This window comes from Capra hircus, chromosome 1 (genome assembly GCF_001704415.2).
Source record: "Capra hircus breed San Clemente chromosome 1, ASM170441v1, whole genome shotgun sequence".
Classification (NCBI taxonomy): domain Eukaryota; kingdom Metazoa; phylum Chordata; class Mammalia; order Artiodactyla; family Bovidae; genus Capra; species Capra hircus.
The window spans coordinates 115325291-115339084 of record NC_030808.1 but is presented as its reverse complement, the minus strand read 5'-3'; the positions used below and the strand labels follow the sequence as shown (position 1 = coordinate 115339084).

The 13794-nt window shown below is 39.8% G+C and overlaps 1 pseudogene; it reads left to right on the top strand.

The window, feature by feature from the left end:
- On the top strand, window positions 3206–4859 carry LOC102180350 (annotated as a pseudogene).

The window sequence follows — 13794 nt, the reverse complement described above, 5'->3', positions numbered from 1 at the left end:
CCACCTTTCCCCAGGCAGTGTTGGTCAACACTTCAGTCAACACACCTTCCCAAGTGGTGCTAGTGGTAAAGAACCCTCCTGCCAATGCAGGAGACATAAGAGACGCAAGTTCAATCCCTAGGTTGGAATTGATCCCTGGAGAAGGGAATGGCTACCCACTCCAGTATTCTTGCCTGGAGAATCCCATGGGCAGAGGAACCTGGAAGGCTATAGTCCATAGGGTCGCAGAGTTGGACACGACTGAAGTGACTTAGCATGCATGCACACACTTCTCCCCAGGAATATCCCACACACCCTGTAGTTTCCCACAACAGGACATTAGCCCACATTTTCCCTCTTTCCATCTCTACTTACTAATATTACAACCATTCTTCCAGGCAGGGTGACAATATGATTTTTATGAACCCAGGTCACTTTGCCTTCAGGGGTCCCTTCCACCATAAAATATCAAAAAACTATTGTGTTGGTATAAACACATATATAATCCTGGTTAAGTTCATTTTATGTATCTGTTACTGTTATATTTGATTTTCAAATTTTAAAAGAAATTTGAATTAAACATTTTGTTTACACCCATATCATAGGTGTTAGGCACTATGTGTTATTGTGCATTTTGTGTTAGTTGACTCTTTTTCCAAGTACAACTTAAATATCAACTCATCCTGGAAATCTTCTCCAAGGGCAGTCACCAAGACACACACACACACACACAATGTGTATTACTCTTTTCTCTCCTCCATCTTCATAGTACTTTCTGTGGGTCCCATTAAACTTAGTAACAGGTTGGAGGCAAAATTGTGACTAATTCATCTTTCTGTGCCTCAAAGTTTCCATCATAGACCTTGACACCTTCTGAGCAACAGAAAGTGTGTTTGATTTGATATTCAATTCATACACTAATAATGCAGATTCTAATAGTTAAGGCAGTTTTCAGTAAAACAGATGGCTTTAGATATCCCCAGACACATTGATGTATCAGATCCTAGGCCACACACTATTAAATGTGTATGATAGAAGGACTTTATGGATCACATCTGCTACTAGTAGTAGGTGATGAATTTGGCTAGATAAGTTGGACCAGATTACAGACAACTTTGAATTTCAGGCAGAGAATCAGGGTCTTGATGCTATAGGATATGTGGAGATCCTGCACATCCTAAATCAGGAAGTAAAATGATAACAATGGTATTTTTTGAAAGATTTATCTCTGAGTTGGTCATTAAAAGGATCAAAGCAGATGAAGTCTGGAGATAAAGAAATCAGAGTGATTATAGAAATGGACCAGTGTGGTGGACTTTATGCCAAGTTCTAGTTTTATTCTCTTTTCGCTTGGTTTTACTCTTGACTCTTTCACAGTAAATACAGGCATTCTACTCAGGATATTCATTTTTCTAAGCTACTTCTAAGTTTAACAACAACAACAAAAAAAAGATTCTAAATATGATGGTCTGTATGTTTCATCAAAAATGTTAAATATTTTTTCTCACATGAAGCAAAAAATTCTTTTTATATTTGCTTTATAATAGACAATAAACAAGCAATTTTTGAACAAACAGTGTACATAACATCAGTTTAGGTTTAGGTCATAGCAGATTCAAATGGAAAAGCACAATAAAAAGGAGTATTTCAATAAAAGAATTTTTAATTGCTTTGTTTTATTTAATTATATCAACAACCTTTTGGTATTACACTAACCCCATTTTATAGAAAGGGAAACTAAAAAGTTATGACTCTAAGAATGGAATCTGGGCATCTGACTCAGCCCATCTGCCTTCCATCAATCTCCTCAAGGAAAGCAAAACCCAGCTGAACTGTAAACAGGGAGACAAGAACCCCTAGAGTAATCTGTTACCAAAGAGAATGCAGGCATCAGGGAAGCCTGGGGAAATAAACTCATTCTTCAGAAAACGGACATTAAAGAAAGCAATGAGTTCTATAGGGAATTTGTTTGTTCAAGTATATAAGATCATGAGAAGACTAAAGGTTAAAACAGGGATAAGTTGCAATAATGTAAAGATATGATGCTCAGGTTTTCTTCTCTATTCATCTTGCGTGGGAAAAACAGGGCAAGATTTTAAATTTTGCTCTCAGTACTATTTATTAATATGTAATGACAGTGGGACCACAAAGAAGGCTGACCACTGAAGAATTTACACTTTAAAATTGTGGTGCTGGTGAAGAGTCTTGAGAGTCCCTTGGACTGCAGGGAGATCAAACCAGTCAATCCTAAAGGAAAGCAACCCAGAATATTCACTGGGAGGACCGATGCTGAAGCTGAAGCTCTAAAACTTTGGCCACCTGATGCGAAGAGCCGACTCATTGGAAAAGACTCTGATGTTGGGAAAAATTGAGGACAAGAGGAGGAGGGGACAACAGATGATGAGGTGGTTGGATAGTATCACTGATTCAAGGTACATGACTTTGAGCAAACTCTGGGAGATAGTGAAGGACAGGGAAGCCTGGAGTGCTGCAGTTCCCTGGGTCACAAAGAATTGGACAGGACTTAGTGACTGAATAACAAACAAAATGACTGTTCACACAGCAGGAAATTCTCTGCATAAATGGGTCTGGGGAAATTGGTCACCTACCATCTGCCAGGTGTAGAAACAGGCCTTTGCCATATACTATTGAATTTAACTATGAATTCAACTATGGTGTTGGAGAAGACTCTTGAAAGTCCCTTGTACTGCAAGGAGATCCAACCAGTCAATCCTAAGGCAAATCAGTCCTGAATATTCATTGGAAGGACTGATGTTGAAGTTGAAACTCCAATATTTTGGCCACCTGATGCAAAGAGCTGACTCATTTGTAAAGAACCTGATCCTAGGAAAGACTGAAGGCAGGAGGAAAAGGGAACAAAAGAGGATGAGATGGTTGGATGGCACCACTGACTCAATAGGCATGAGTTTGAGTAAACTCTGGGAATTGGTGATGGACAGGGAAGCCTGGCGTTCTGCAGTCCATGGGGTCACAAAGAGTTGGACACGACTGAGCAACTGAACTGATTGAATTTAATACCCTCAAAAAATCATGAGGTAAATATTGTTATTATCTTCAGATTAACAGGGTTCATACTGCTTGTTCGCTGGATTGGAGAGCCAGGGCTCAAGACCAGATTTTCCTACAATATGCACTCTTTCTTACTATTTTGCAAATTTCACTAAAATGAATGGCCTGTAGGAAAGCCTTGATGCTGGAGTACAAAATGGTAATCAAATGTGTTCCAAATTATAGTTTAAACGTCACCACAAGGCAACTAAGGTGAGTTCCTTTCCAACTCGAATTATCATTGCTTAGTAACAAGGAATTAAAGGTATTTAGTATATATTAAAATAATTAAATAAACCCACCCTAATTTCAGGCTTCCCTGGTGACTCAGTGGTAAAGAATCCGCCTAAACTGCAAGAGATGCAGGAACTGTGGGTTTGATCCCTGGTTTGGAAAGATCCCCTGGAAGAGGAGAGGGCAGCCCACTCTAGTATACTTGTCTGGAGAATCCCATGTACAGAGGAGCCTGGCGGGCTATGGTCCCTGAGGTAGCAAAGAGCTGGACAGGACTGAGCGACTGAACTGGCATGGCATGCATGCGTGCACTCTAATACCATTTCTCTTTTTCTCCAGACCTTTTAAAGTATCCATACCATGCAAGGCTATGCGCCTCATCCCTAGTTCTTTTCATAAACAAGCTGAAGTGAGAAGTAAGAAATAAGTAGTAGGTTGGGCCAGCGGAGCTATCCCGTCAGACCGCGCCAGTTAGAATGAAAGCTCCTCAAGATGGCGGCGGCCGGGGCCGAGGCGCCAGGAGGATACGGAATATTATCTTGTAAAATGGAAAGGATGGCCAGATTCTACAAATACTTGGGAACCTCTGCAAAATCTGAAGTGCCCATTACTACTTCAGCAGTTCTCTAATGACAAGCATAATTATTTATCTCAGGTAAAGAAAGGCAAAGCAATAACTCTAAAAGAAAATCACAGAGCCTTGAAACCTGCTGTTGCTGCATACATTGTGAAGAAGGCTGAACAAAGGATAGCCCTGCAGAGATGGCAGGATGAACTCAACAGAAGGAAGACTCACAAAGGAATGATTTTTGTTGAAAATACTGTGGACTTAGAGGGGCCACCTTCAGACCTCTACTACATTAATGAATACAAACCAGCTCCTGGAATCAGCTTAGTAAATGAAGCTACCTTTGGTTGTTCATGCACAGATTGCTTCTTTGAAAAATGTTGTCCTGCTGAAGCTGGAGTTCTTTTGGCTTATAATAAAAATCAACAAATTAAAATCCCACCTGGTACCCCCATTTACGAGTGCAACTCAAGGTGTCAATGTGGACCCGACTGTCCCAACAGGATCGTACAGAAAGGCACACAGTATTCACTGTGCATCTTTCGAACTAGCAATGGCTGTGGCTGGGGTGTGAAGACCCTTGTGAAGATTAAAAGAATGAGTTTTGTCATGGAATATGTTGGAGAGGTAATCACCAGTGAGGAAGCCGAGAGACATGGGCAGTTATATGACAACAAAGGAATCACGTATCTCTTTGATCTGGACTACGACGAATTCACAGTGGATGCAGCTCGATACGGAAATGTGTCTCATTTTGTGAATCACAGTTGTGACCCAAACCTTCAGGTGTTCAATGTTTTCATTGATAACCTCGATACCCGTCTTCCCCGAATAGCATTATTTTCCACGAGAACTATCAATGCTGGAGAAGAGCTCACTTTTGATTATCAAATGAAAGGTTCTGGAGGTGTATCTTCAGATTCTATTGACCACAGCCCAGCCAAAAAAGAGGGCCAGAACTGTGTGCAAATGTGGAGCTGTGACTTGCAGAGGTTACCTCAACTGAATTTTCAGGAAATAGAACTTATGACGATTATAGTGTTTTTTCTAATGTTAACATTTTAAAAGTATTTTGGACTCTTTTCATATTATCAAGATTATACACTACGATGATTTACAATTCACCTTTCAGCCTATTGACCAAATGCATTACTGATACTTTTGAAGAGAGGAACATAGGGTCACATAGACTAATTCTAAATATACATATTTAGTGGTTAGATACCAAACATGAAAGGAAAACTATTTGTAAATCAACAGCTATATACTTAAGAGGAAGTCTATGTGAATATAGAGAAACGCCTCCTTCAGTGTTTAAGTGTTAAACTGATGATGTAACAGTTGCTAAGATTGAACATTCAATTTGCCATACACCTTCAATTTAGAGAAATAGAGTTAGTTCATATTGGACAAATACACAAGTTCTATTTTTGTTACTGTCATTCCTGTTTACCTACTTACAATTCTTTGTATTTGTATTTGAGACAAATAGGTGATACTGAATTATACTCTATTTTCTACTTTCATTAAAACATTGGTATCTTAATGATATAGAAATTTAAAATTAAATGTAAAAAAATTTAAAAAAAAAAAGAAATAAGTAGTATATAAGGGACTTTATTTTTCTCTGGTTTTTCTCAGCTTCTGGTGAAACCCCATTTAAATACATTGTGGTACACTCATTCCCTTCCTAGCTTTCAGATGGTCAGCTGTTTAGTCATCATTTTAAAAGGTCAACACATTCGTTAACTGGAGCAGTCATAGAGGGGCCAAGAGCCATAACTCTTATCATTTTATTCTAAGGGAGTGAATCTATTTTATACCATCTATGGATGCAATGTAAATCTCAGAAAGAATCAGAAGCAAGTGTGTGTTTCAGTGAATTAATTTCATACTGAAGTCACCATGATAATGAGCCATTAATTAAGCTGATTTAAAAGAATTTAATAGAACATTCCAAAAGTTATTATGGAACCAAAGAAGAAACTGGGATCTTTTACTCTGAAAGGAAGCTATTTCTAATAGCATAAGCTAATAAAGTTCATAACTTTTATTATTGGTATAGTGTACTTTAGAGCTCCTACAGTGAAAGAAAATTATATGACCATTATTAGCAAGCATACTGTAGTAATCGTCCTAAGAGCATATTACAAACTTTTTTCCCTCTTCAAAATTTCTGTGAGAAGAACTAAGTATGATCTTTTCCCCTGAAATAACAAATAGGGAAATAATATTTTTATATTAGAAAAAAACTATAATAACAGCACACATACTGATTTTAGGTGTTTTATCAAGGTACTGTCTCATAATTGGAATTGTATTACTCAAGTCTAATAAGCAAAAATTTTCTTATCACCTCTAAATTGGCTATACAAATATAGAAGAAATATTGATCCACAGACCTCTTAGTATGTACTTCACATACATTAACGTATTTTCTTAATGCAGAACCTGGGATAAATAATACTGTTAAACCTACTTGATAAAGAAACTGAGATTCAGAGGGGTCACCACTTGCTCCAGGTCATTCAGCCTGTAAGGAACCCAGCAAGCATTTAAACCTCTTCAACCTCTTGGCAAAGTCATTGTGTTCTATTTTTTAAATTCACTTTCAGTTCAGTTCAGTTCAATCGCTCAGTCGTGTCCGACTCTTTGCGACCCCGTGAATCGCAGCACACCAGGCCTCCCTGTCCATCACCAACTCCCGGAGTTCACTCACTCAAGTCCGTCGAGTCAGTGATGCCATCCAGCCATCTCATCCTCTGTCGTCCCCTTCTCCTCCTGCCCCCAACCCCTCCCAGCATCAGAGTCTTTTCCAATGAGTCAGCTCTTCGAATGAGGTGGCCGAAGTACTGGAGATTCAGCTTTAGCATCATTCCCTCCAAAGAAATCCCAGGGCTGATCTCCTTCAGAATGGACTGGTTGGATCTCCTTGCAGTCCAAGTGACTCTCAAGAGTCTTCTCCAACACCACAGTTCAAAAGCATCAATTCTTCAGCGCTCAGCCTTCTTCACAGTCCAACTCTCACATCCATACATGACCACAGGAAAAACCATAGCCTTGACTAGACAGACCTTAGTCGGCAAAGTAATGTCTCTGCTTTTGAATATGCTACCTAGGTTGGTCATAACTTTTCTTCCAAGGAGTAAGCATCTTTTAATTTCATCTTTACTTAAATAAAAATTACATATGATGAATAATATGTGCGTTAAGTGTACAGTTCCATGTAATTTTACTTATTTATCTGCTTTTGGCTATGGTGGGCCTTCGTTGCTGCTTGGGCTTTTCTCTATCTGGAGAACAGCAGCTCCTCTCGAGTTGCAGTGCGTGGGCTTCTCATCGCAGTGGCTTCTCCTGCTGCAGAGCACAGGTTTGCAAGCTTCAGTAGTTGTGGTACAAGGACTCATTATTTATAGCTCCCAGGCCCTGGAGCACAGGCTCAGTAGTTGTGGCATGTGGGCTTAGTTGCTCCTCAGCATGCGGGATCTCGGATCAGGGATCAAACTCATGTCTCCTACCCTGAAGGCAGATTCTTTACCATTGACCCACCAAGGTCAATGAGTTTTGACAAGTGGATGCATCATGACAAAAAAGATGTAGAACATTTCTACTGCTCCCAAGAGCTCCATTTGGTGCTAGTTTTCCACCATTTTTTTCTTCCCTGACAATCACTTGTTGGCTCTCAATCTAGAAATACTTTTTTGTTTTATTGCACGTGTGTTCTGTTTAACAAGACAGGTTTACACATAATGTCAAATGTGCATTACTTCTGAAGGAGGAGACAGACAGAACAGGCTCTATCTTGAAAGCAGGACTCCATCTTGGACCGGACTGTGCACTTTCAGCTATATGCCCAGTATCTATGGAAATGACATACCAACTGGAAAACCAGACCCCCTGGATGGAAGAACCCCAGGGCTCATACCTAGACTCTCCATTACCTAAAAGAATACCCTAATTATCTGTGTAACCAAATAGAATCATAAACTCTATTATGTTTATTGGGGTATGACCACAGGCCTATGGATAATTGTCCACTGTTAACTACCTAGGCTTAAAGCATATGAATCATGGGTTAACTTTGATTGTATCTTTCTCTTCCTTTGTTCAGACTAGTTTCAGGGAATTTGGGGAGGTGGGTTTGAGCACAGACACTTAGGGTATATAAGGTTTTCACAAAAAATGGTTGGGGTCCTTGGCTAAGAGGAGACTCTGCCTTGGGCCCCCTGGTGTAATAAACTGAACTTCACTATCTGCATTGTCCTTCTGAGTATGTTTGTTTCCTGGAATGCATGGCTGCAACACTTTATGTTTTATCATAGTTTGAAATGATATTATCCTTCTTTTTTTATCCTTCTTTTAATATCTGTTAATATTACCAAATCTAAGTTTCAAACAGATGTATGGTAATTGTTGTTAAGTCGCCAAGTAGTATCCAACTCTTTTCAGCCCTACAGGCTCCGCTGTCTATGAGATTTCTCAGGCAAGAATACTGGAATGGGTTAGCACTTCCTTCTCCAAGGGATCTTCCAGATGCAGGGATGGAACCCGCGTCTCCTGCACTGACAGGTGGATTCTTTACCACTGAGCCACCATGGAGTATAGCAATTAAGGCTTAATAGCAACAAGGAGGGGAAGAAAGAGCCTATACATTTATTTTGCAAAGTTGACTAAATGAAATATTAATTCAAAAAATAGTAAATAAATTGAATATGGTTTTATGTGTACCAAAGTGGTGGTACCTGACTTCAAGGAGTGATCACTAGATCCAGATTATCTGGACTTCAGAGTTGTGAAATCACCAGTCTTCTTTCTACCAGAAAGAAGCACTTCCCATCTCCTTTACTCTCCTCCCTTTCTATCAACTTCTGTACTGCCTTCCTCATGGGGTACCTGAGACTCAATGGACACCATTTATTTTAGGCCATGAATCACTAATTCTGACCTGTTACCCAGGCATCAAGTTGTTGTAGGAAAGGGGACCCCTTCCAGGGCCCAAAACTGGGCTCTTGTCTAACACTAAGAAATGACTTGTCCAAGGAGACACATGTGCTGACAAAGCAAGAGGTTTTATTGGGAAAGGGCACCCAGGCGGAGAGCAGGAGGGTAAGGGAACCCAGGAGAACTGCTCTTTCACATGGCTTGCAGTCTTGGGCTTTATGGTGATGGGATTAGTTTCTGGGTTGTCCTTAGCCAATCATTCTGACTCAGAGTCCTTCCTGGTGGTGCACGCCTTGTCCAGCCAAGATGGATGTCAGAGAGAAGGATTCCGGGAGGTGGTCAGACAGGTGGTGTCTCCTTTTGACCTTTCCCGAACTCTTTTGGTTGGTGGAGGCTTATTAGTTCCCTGTTCCTTACCAGGACCTCCTGTCGTAAAACAACTCATGCAAATGGTTACTGTGGTGCCTGGCCAGGGTGGGCAGTTTCAATCAGTGTGCTTCTCCTAACAACTACCCCCTGAGAGACTTCATACTCAAGATACTTCTTGGGAATTGGGGTGAGGTGGGCAGTATCAATCAGTATGCTTCCCCTAACAAAGTGAGAAAACCAAGTTGCTGCAAAGCTCAATAATCCAACATAAGATTGTTTTAGTCTTTTATTATATGGTTGGTGTGGTTTAATTAAAAGAAACAAACAATAACATAAGTGGATAAAGCACTTTAAGCAGTAAATAAAAAATTACAATATTCAGATATTCAAAGCAAATGTTTTATTTGCTATGCTTGATCTGATTTTCCTTTGAGAACCTAATCTCTTTGAGTAGGAAAACACTCTTTAAATTCCCGAAATAATATTTCATGTCTTCTCCAGTAAACTGCCTCTTTTGGTTGATTTTGTCTTTCTTAGGTAAGTCATTTAGAAACCCTTTCTTTTTCCATGCATTCCGGAGATGGTTCTATCAGGTATAAACAAGCTTTCTTAGCTAGGTGGAGGTAGCAGAGAAGGACGCCCAAAGCCATAATGTTTTCAGGAAAGTGTCTCTCTGCAACAGATATTCTTTTCTCTTTGGATCAGGTTTTGTCTCCTCTTTCCACAGTATAATGGAGCACTTAGATTTGGCTCTAACTCCCTCTTCTTTCCTGCATCATATCTTGCTTCTTCCCAGAGAACTTAGGCTCAAAACAGAATGTATTGCGTACTGGAAAAGGAGTGCTAAGATTTAATCAGACCACTGGCTTCATATCCCTGTGGAAGCTATAGAAATTTGGAAAATCCTTTTGTATTGCAACAAAGCTAAAATTTTAAGGCTATTGTCTTGCTAAGAACACAAAAAACCACAATTTTGCAATTCAAAACTTTGTACTGAAGTTCTCTCTCTCACCCTTTTGTTGTCTTATTCTCTGATGTAGCAATTCTAATCTTCCTTGAGCCAGAGAGAAGCAATCAGAGGCAATATGAAGGATTAGGGTCAGGAAACATTCAGTTCAGTTCAGTCATTCAGTCGTGTCCGATTCTTTGCGACCCCATGAATCACAGCACTCCAGACCTCCCTGTCCATCACCGACTCCCGGAGTTTACTTAAACTTAGGTCCATTGAGTCGGTGATGCCATCCAGCCATCTCATCCTCTGTCGTCCCCTTCTCCTCCTGCCCCCAATCCCTCCGAGCGTTAGGGTCTTTTCCAATGAGTCAACTCTTTGCATTAGGTGGCCAAAGTATTGGAGTTTCAGCTTCAGCAGAAATATTAAAAAGAAAAAAATAATATTAATAGACATTTAAATGTATTACCGTTACTGCATCTGTAAATGCCATGGGAAAAGGAAAAGAAATAATGTGTCTATGGTTAATATTATTTCATAGTGCCCCTTTCCTCAGGGTTGAAATTTGCCAGCCAAGCATTCAGAATTTTCCATAAAATTACCTATCTTATAACACATGTTGCTGGTGTTAGTCGCCCAGTCATGTCTGACTCTTTGTGACCCCATGGACTATAGCCTGCCAAAGTCCTCTGTCCATAAGACTCTCTGGGCAAGAATACTGGAGTGGGTCACCATTCCCTTCTCCAGGGGACCTTCCCAACCCATGGATCAAACCTGGGTCTCCTGCATTGCAGGCAGATTCTTTACCATCTGAATCACCAGGGAAGCCCAAAACACATGTTAAACACATCCAAAACACAGCAGATTAATCATTGCTTCTCTAAACAATGCCTATTTTTCTGTTTCTATGTCTTTGCTCAAGCCATCTTCACTGCTTAGAATGTCTTTTTTTTGATAAAAATATTTGGAAGTCTTTATCATTCATTTGAGTCTAACTCAAATCTCATCTGTGCCATGAAGTCAGGCAATATTGATAAATCTCTGTCTTACACTCCTGGATAACTCTATCATATATTATACCTTCATTATAACTATTTCTCTTTTTCTGATAAGTATTAGAAATTATTCATTGGCTGTCTCCCATACTAGAGTGGCTACAGAGCTGCTGCTGCTGCTGCTGCTACTAAGTCGCTTCAGTCGTGTGATTCTGTGCGACCCCGTAGTCGGCAGCCCACCAGGCTTCCCCGTCCCTGGGATTCTCCAGGCAAGAACACTGGAGTGGGTTGCCATTTCCTTCTCCAGTGGCTATAGGGCAGGAACTGTAAATCCACCCTGGCTTCACTCACAATATCAGCAAGGTGCTTTATACCTGGTACGTGATATGTAGTATGCAATCATACATATCTGTGATGTTGGTTGAATGCGATGAAGAGGGGAAAGTCTTCTAATTACTTACTTCTTATAAATTCAAAAGAAGTATGTCTGGCCTTTTGTAATTAAAAAGAACTTAGTATAGAAAGTATACCTACAGTCTATATGACACAGAGGGCTTCAGAAAAAGAGAACTTCTTATTAAAAAGATACTTTCCTAGCAACTAACAGACTGAATATGTATTCAGAAATTTTCCTTTAAAGTCTCTACATTTTTGAAGGCAGGATCAAGATGGTGGAGCAGGAAGACTCTGAGCCCACCTGCCCACATGAACACATCAAAGCTACAACTACATATAGAGCAGCTTTGAATGAGAATGACCTAAAGACTCACTGAACAACTGTTCTACAACCAAGGCTACAAGGAAAACCACATGGAGTCTAGTAGGAGAGGAAGAAAAGCAATCTAGGTGGTACCTGCACCCAGAATGGGTGACCCAAAGGAGGGTGAGAGCTCACAGGCTCCAGGATCCTCCCTCAGAGTGAGGGGTTTGAGCAATATATTAGGCACTCTATCCCTGGGGTCTGATACCAGAAGGCAACCTTATTTGGCTGATTTGAAAACCAGTGGGGCTTTCCAGATGGCTGTCGGAAACCAAAGAGCATTAGGGTTATGGTTAGGATTAGGGTTAACCCCACTCATGGAAAGCACACACAGACTTGATTGCTCCCAGTCCCAGCACAGAGGCAGCAGACTGAAAACAGTCTGGAGCTCTGCCTGATCTGGGTAGCCTAGTGGTGAAGAACCAGTCTGCCAGTGCAGGAGATGTAAGAGACGCCAGTTTGATCCCTGGGTCGGGAAGATCCCTGGAGGAGGGGATGGCAACCCATTCCAGTATTCTTGCCTAGAGAATCCATGGACATAGGAGCCCCGAAGGCTAAAGTCCAGGGGGTCACAAAGAGTCAGACAAGACTGAGAGACTAACACTTTCACTTTCACTTAGCGACTAAATAACAACAGGGCAATAAAAGATACATGTAAACTATCTTTTTGTTCCAGAAAGTAAGGAAGTGCTCAAAGAATAATGAAGATATGTTAAGAAGTCCACAGTAGGGGGATTTCCCTGGTTTCCAGCGGCTATAACTCCACACTCCCAATGCAGGGGGCCTAGGTTCAATCCCTGATCAGGGAATAAGATCTCACATGCCACAACTAAGACATGGATGCAGCCAAACAAATAAATATTTTAAACACACACACAATAGGAACCTTAAAGGGTAATTACTGACCAAACTAAGAAAAAGTTGTGCTCTTGACATAAATTTAGATATGGGTCAATGGAACAAATAAAAAGTCCAAAAATCCATACACACAGTGAACTGTTTCTTGTGACAATGGCACAAAATAATTCAGTGTGAAAAGTCTAACCTTGTCAATCAAGATACCAGAACAATTTTATAAATGCAAAAAAAACAAAAGAACCTCAACCCTTACTTCACATACTGTATTAAAAAGAAAGCAATGCAAATGTACATAGATTTAAATATAGGATCAAAGCCTATCAAACTTACAGAAGAAAATATAGGACAAACTCTTAGTGAACTTCAGTGTAATGATTTTTAAAAATGAACTGCAGAGCACAGTAATCATTTTAAATTGTTGAAGAAGTTGGACTTCATAAAACATTTCTTCAACATTTTGAATAGAACTTATATCTAGAATGTATAAAGCATTCCTACAACTTAATGAGAAGCCAACCAAATGGGAAAAAATGTGAACAGACTTTTTCACCAGTGAAGATACATGGATGGGGAATGAACCATAAATAAAAACCACTATGAGATAACACTACACACTCACTAGAATAGCTAAAAATTTTGAATTTTAACTATTGACCATATTCAAGTATCAGTGAGGATCTGAAGAAATCAGAACATTTATACACTTTTGGTAGAAATGCAAATTGGTACAGTTACTGTGGAAATAAGATTGGTATATTTTTAAAAGTTAATGAGATTCAGCCATTTTACTCCTAGGTATTTACCCCCTCCCCCCCACATAAAAGCATATGTCCATACAAAGACTTGTATACAGATTTTTTTCACAGCAGCTTTATCTGTAATTGCCTAAAACTGGGAAAAACTCAAATATCCACCAGAAAGTGAATGGATAAACAAATGGGGTATAGCTATATAACAGAGCACTGTTCAGCAATAAAAAGAAGAGAATTAGCAAAGTACTTAAATTCTTTTACTTGTACCATTCCTTTAAATAATTTGGTACTCGCCTCACAAAAAGGTAGTAAATTACTGA